This window comes from Octopus bimaculoides, chromosome 1 (assembly GCF_046866305.1).
Source record: "Octopus bimaculoides isolate indiv1 chromosome 1, ASM4686630v1, whole genome shotgun sequence".
NCBI lineage: Eukaryota > Metazoa > Mollusca > Cephalopoda > Octopoda > Octopodidae > Octopus > Octopus bimaculoides.
In genome coordinates, this window is record NC_142928.1 from 195,393,748 (window position 1) to 195,400,523 (window position 6,776).

General features: G+C 37.6%; 1 long non-coding RNA gene across 1 annotated transcript in view; it reads right to left on the reverse strand.

The window, feature by feature from the left end:
* Positions 1-6,478: 6,478 nt before the first annotated feature.
* Positions 6,479-6,776, reverse strand: part of LOC149137930 (uncharacterized) — a 1,651-nt gene continuing 1,353 nt past the window's right edge. The window contains exons 1-2 of the long non-coding RNA XR_016240647.1: positions 6,681-6,776; positions 6,479-6,575 (exon numbers count right to left, since the gene is read on the reverse strand). The exon at positions 6,681-6,776 is cut by the window's right edge and continues 1,353 nt beyond it. This is a non-coding gene — a long non-coding RNA (uncharacterized LOC149137930). The remainder of the gene's footprint in view (positions 6,576-6,680) is intronic.

Sequence of the window (6,776 nt, forward strand, 5' to 3'; positions counted from 1 at the left end):
TATATATATATGTATATATATATATATATATATATATATATGTATGCATGTATGTATGTATGTATGTGTATGTGTTTGTTGTTTGTCTCCCCACCATCGCTTGACAACCGATGTTGGTATGTTTACGCCTCCATAACATAGCGGTTCGGCAAAATCAGACCGATAGAATAAGTACTAGGCTAACAAAGAATAAGTCCTGGGTTGATTTATTCGACTAAAAGGTGGTGCTCCAGCATGGCCGCAGTCAAATGACTGAAACAAGTAAAAGAGAAAAGCGTCGAGCTGGCAGAATCGATGAGGCGTCAGATAAAACGCTCAGTAGCCTGTACTCCGGCTCTTTACGCTGTGAGTTCAAATTTCGCTGTGGCCGACTTTGCTTTTCATCCTTTTGGGGGGGGGGGGTGAATAAAATAAAGTAACATTAAGTACTGGGATCGATGCATTCGACTTGCCCCTCCCCTCAAAACTATTGTCCTTGAATCAAAACTAGAAAGATTTATTATATTTGTAAATGTAAATAGAGCAGGGGCTTGACAGACTGGTCATATATATATATATATATATATATATATATATGTATATATATATATATAGATATAGATATAGATATGCAGGGCAGGGAATCGTCAATTAGTAATAAAATTAATAATTAACAATTTTGCCGAGTAGCTCAGTATGAAAAAACCTTTTCGGTAAAAATCATTTATAATCATAAATATATAGGGATTGACAGTAACCTGCTTCTCCAACATACTGAGAGACATTAACAAATTTATTAGAATATTTAGCTGAAGATCAGAATAGAGTATTCTTTACTCTTAACTGTGAAACGATCGTACTAAATTAACTAAAGGCAGGTGGTTTTTTTACTCTTCTCTACTGTTTTTTGTTCTGTGTGTATCAAAAATATCGCTATCAATCTAGAGTAATAATTTGTAGTTTTGAAATCAGTAGTTCTTTGACTGCTATTTCTGAATTCTCAGTATGTTGGAGAAGCAGGTTACTGTCAATCCCTATATATTTATGATTATATATATATATATATATATATATATGCGCAGTAGATCTGAAAAAATTAGGACGTATAAGCGGGAGGTATGGAATTGATTACCTCGTGTTTATATATTTTAGTTTTGGGTGTACCTGTTGATAACTTCACCGAGCAAATTATCTTAATTACTAAATTAAGTCAGAAACCAATTGGTTCAGGAGAAGAGATGGTAAAAGTTTTTATTTTTCATTTCCTTCCTTTCGGGATTTTATCCCTAATTTTGTGGTTCTAGAACCTAGCAGTTCTTTCTAGCGTAAGGAATCCCATGAGTGGATTCCTCTTATGTATTTAAATATACACTGTACCTTATATATATATATATATGTTGAGAACAATTTAGGTCTTAATAGACACAAGATGTGATCTATTTCTAGCACATTAATTGTCCACGTTAGTGGTCAACGTTATTTTTTTTAAATGTACCTTAATCCCCTGAGATTGCAGATACTATTTCTGAATCTCTTTGATTCTTTAGATGTGCTGGCCTCCTGATAATTAATCGATATTAATTAATATATGATTAATTACCAGATTTTATAATAATATATATATATATATATATATATATATATATATATATATATACACACCGTATTTACTTGTGTATAAGCTACACTCCTAGTTTAGTGTTACATCTTCAAACAATGTTTTTCCCTACGCAGTTTTAACATTACTCTACGTGTAAGTCACACCCCAGATTTTTCAGTTAAAATCAAGTATAAGATTGTGCGATTTATACACGCGTTGTAGATACAGTGTGTGCGTGGTGGGGGGCGACTACCTCACATCGTGGAAGAGTCGTTAAGTATCACAAAATGCCAAGCTTGACAGTTCTTGGTTTATTAAAAACAAAGCTCTTATATACAGGGTGCGTCAACTATATGAGAACAAAATTTTAATTGAAGGGAAAGTGTTTATAAGAGAGAATAAAAAAAAAAAAAAGCAGAATATGTTTATAGACGGCGAGCTGGCAGAAACGTTAGTACACCGGGCAAAATGCTTAGCGGTATTTCGTCTGCCGTTACGTCCTGAGTTCAAATTCCGCCGAGGTCGACTTTGCCTTTCATCCTTTCGGGCTCGATAAATTAAGTACCAGTTACGCACTGGGGTCGATCTAATTGATTTAATCCCTTTGTCTGTCCTTCTTTGTACCCTCTATGTTTAGCTCCTTGTGGGCAATAAAGAAATAAGAATATGTTTATAGAATTTGGTACGCGTTTTTTTCATACACGTAGCAAAAGGCTGTTCAATAAAACTGTCGTTAGCCTCGATTTCTGTCTCGATGCTGCTTCTGAAACAACTAAAAGCGTCTTTATTCGTGATGGTCATAATTGGCACTCCATCAGTTACGAGGATGAGTCTTCCAGTTGGTTTGATTAATAGAACAGCTTGCTCGTGAAATTAACGTGAAAATAGTGGTTGAGCACTCCATGGACACGTGTACTCTCAACGTAGTTCTCAGGGAGATTCAGAGGGACACAGAATGTGTCATGGTTGGCCCCTTGGAAATACAGGTATTAATTATTTTTGCCAGTGGAATGAACTGTAGCAACGCGAAAAAAAGTATCTTGCTCAAGGACACAATGCACGGCTGGGAATCGAACTCACAATCTTGATATCTTGAGCGAAATACCCAAACCACTTAGCCATGCACCTTTACTGTTGCCCATAACATCCTCAATAGCAGACATCAACGAGTCCTTAGTACTGGGAGCATACTTGTTGTTCTCCCTCTCAACGATGCTCCCGGTGTAACGGTCCAGACGGTTTAAATCAAGAGATCCAGGTAGCCAAATATTAGGAGTCAGATGAATTGAAAATTGTCAGTCAACCACTCCTGGGTCATACAAGGTGAGCTAGAACGCCGCAGAGTCTTATTGGAACACTGAGGCCGCCTTCGAGTACTTTTTTTCGATCAGTTTCTATGAAGGCTGCCGCATTGACTCAAAGCATTTGCAGCAAAAAGTATGGAAGCATGACGAAGTCAACATTGCTCACGACCTCAAGACGATGGGAACTTGGTATGCATAAAAGTGGGTGTTCAGTGGAGCTGGAACAGAGACATCTATCATTCCTCTTGTTCACTTTTCATCTTGGACAAGGTTCTCCCCATCTGAAAAGAACCAGAACTTGTCGGGTTTCTCGAGGCGCTTGAGTTTATTTAGCCAGTGCTCCCACCGGATCACAAGGGTCTTTTCGGATACAAACTTCCCTCTTTCATAACAAAGGATATCTTCATGCACCACACATCTAGTCGTTGACTACGACGCATGAATATGATTGACAATAACCCTCATTAACTCGCCTGGCTTTTGTTGATGATACCCTAGACTTACTGGACAAACTCAACTTTTCAGACCATGTCTGGCTCAAGAATGTTTCTTTTGAACACAGAAGATACATTCCCACCAGTAGCCAGTGGCCAGAAACTCTTTTCTGGTCTTAAACACGAAGGACCTGATGGCATATACAAAGGGTGCAATCTCAGAAACGATGTGGTTGACAGCTAAGGTGACCAGAAGAGCATGCCTTTTCCTCGACTGCATTAAAATTAAGGTTTCCATGATAGGGCTGAAAAAAGTGAGGGAATTTAGTTAAAGTTTGGGCTATTTAGGGTTCTCTTTTGTTCTCAAATAGCTAACGCACCCTGTATTCATGTGTGTGTCTGTGTGTCTGTGTATACATACATAGTTATTTATATATCCATACACATACATACATACATACATACATACATACATACATACATACATACATACAAACATATATATATATATATATATATATATATATATATATATATATATATATATATATATATATATATATATATATATATACGCGCACACAATATATATCTAATTGTATCAAGACGTAAAATCCTTTAAGAGATGCTAGCATCCTAGTTCTCCGGTTTTTAGTTCTCCGGTTCAGTGAAAACTAAATATATTAGTTTTGCATTGATATATATATATATATATATGTATATATATATATATATATATATATATATATATATATATATATATATATATATATAGGTAAGTGATAGGCTTGCCTCTATCCTTCAGGGGTAGTCTGAAGCATCCAAGCAACCAGGGGATGTTTAAATCCGCAGGCACTCCTGGGGATCACCTGTACGGGTACCGTCTTGGGAAGAGGGCATCCAGAGGCAGGTAATTTACTGCTTAAACCGTAGTTTATAATTATATTTATGTGGAGAATGGAGCAACAAATACAAGAAAAAGCAATTCTGTTGGGCTAGTTAGCCGCTGTTTTATTACGTGGAGGTTATGTAATGAGCCATTGTGGAGGTTGAGGTTATGTGGTGAGCGATTGTGTATGTTATGCAATGACTATTGCATAACATACACAATCACTCACCACATAACCTCAACCTCCACAATGACTCTTATATAACCTCCACATAATAAAACAGCGGCTAACTAGCCCAACAGAATTGCTTTTTCTTGTATTTGTTGCTCCATTCTCCACATATATATATATATATATATATATATATATATATATATATATATATAGTTAAAAAAAACAATAACAAAAAAACAAAAAAACAACAAAGTGAGGACGTGATATGGATAGTATTATTGGACGCTCAGGAAAGGAAAGAGAGAGTGTATGACGTTTCGGGTGTAGCCCTTCGTCGGAAAGATGGAAAGTTCGGAGAATGGAAGAACGGAGAAAGAGGAAAATGGTACCGATGCCCACGAGGTTACATTATGAAAAGACCGGAAGAGGAGGTGGTGGGTGAAAAGTTCTTTCTAAGACAGGAGAGTGAAAAAGGGAGATGAATATCTGTGCGTATGCGGGAGTCTGCGAGTGTGTGTGTGATAACAGAACGTGTGTGTGCGTATGTATGTGTGTGTGTGTGTGTGTGTGTGTGTGTGTGTGCATGGTTTGGTGGTTTATCTGTTAGTGTGTTTGTGTGTGTGTGTGTATGACGTAGTGGAAGACATTAGTAGCAGGACTGGTTAGTGGACGCTATAGACAGTGTAGGTAGAAGGTCAACAGGTGGTTATTTGAGTGTGTGTGTGTTCGTGTTTGTGTGGGGTTGTAGGTGTTGGGTGCGTGGACGTGTGTGTGTGTATTTTGTATGTGCGCGTGTGTGTATGTGTATGTTTTCTGTGCGTGCGTGTGTGTTTGTGTGTATGTGTATGTTGTGTGTATGTGCGTTGCTGTGTACGTGTTTGCGTGCGTTTGCTATTGTATATGCGTGTGTTGTTTATGCCCATGTGTGTGTGATTGTATGCGTGTCTGTGTGAGTGTGTAGTGTTGGTGAGAAGTGTGTGTGTGTATGTGGGTGTGTGCGTGTGTGTGTATGTGTGTGGATGTGCATGTGTGTGTGGGATTGTGAGTGTTAGGTACGGGTGTGTGTGTGTTTATGTGTGTCTGTATGTGTGTTTCCGTGTGCGCGTGTGTGTATATTTTTTGTGCGTGCGTGTATGTGTATATTGTGTATGTTTTCATGCGTGCGTGTGTGTTATGTATGTGAGTGAGTATTGTGTATGTGAGAGGTGTGTGTGCGTGTGTGCATGTGTGTATATGTGTATGTGTGCATGTGTGTATATGTGTATGTGTGCATGTGTGTATATGTGTATGTGTGTTGTGCATGTGTGTGTGGTTTTATGTATGTGAGGGGTGTGTATGTGAGGGGTGTGTATGTGTGTGTTTATGTGTGTGCGTGCGTATGTGTGCCAGGTATGTGTGTTATTTTGTGTGTGCACTCCTGTGTGTATGTGTGTGCATGTGTATGCGGCTGTGTATGTAGGCGTGCGCGTATATATGGGTGTGTGTGTGTATATATGTGCGTTCGGCTATGTGTGTGTGAGGGCGCGTATGTATGTTTGTCATGTATGTGGGCGGTATATATGTAAGGTGTGTGGGAGGTGTGTGTGTAGGTGTATGGGAGGTATGTGTGAATGGGGGTATGTATGGGTTGTCAGGTGTGTGGGAGGTATTTGTGAATGGGGGTATATGTGGGTTATGTGTGCAAGGGTGTGTATGCTTGGGTGTGTGTGTGTGTGAATGTTTGCGTGATTGTTAGCGTGTGTGTGTATGTGCGTTTGTATAAGTGTGTGGGCGAGTCTGAGCGTGTGAGTGCATGCATGTGTGTTGTGTGTGTGTGGTGTGTTGGGGGTAGGTGTGCTTACATGTATGTGTATGGGTGCGTGTATTTTTTGTGTGTGGGTATGTGTGCGTGTAGGTAGGGGTGAGATAAAAAGTGGAAAAAAGTAGTGAGTGTAATAACAAGAGAATAATGGATATATATATATATATATATATATATATATATATATATATATATATATATATATATATATATATATATATATATATATATATATATATATATATATAGGTATTTAAAATATTTATGAATGATAAAAAGAAGAAAATGGAAAAAACTGACATGCACACATCAGTTTATTTAAAGATATTCCAATCCATATAATGAAATTTCAATCCTACAGCCGTTTCCATTCCAATTAGTTCAATTACAGAACTGAAATAAAATTAAATTAAGTTAAATTAAATCAAATTAAATTTTCATGTTGAAACTGGTTAGTTGGGTATTTCATCAGGGAAGAATTTTCCAAAAGAGACTTACATTTCAGCGTGTTGGTTGACCTTCGACAGACACAGTTGAGTGCGTTTTAGAATGTGTGCGTTGTTTTAAAAAACGTTCTTTTCATATATATATATT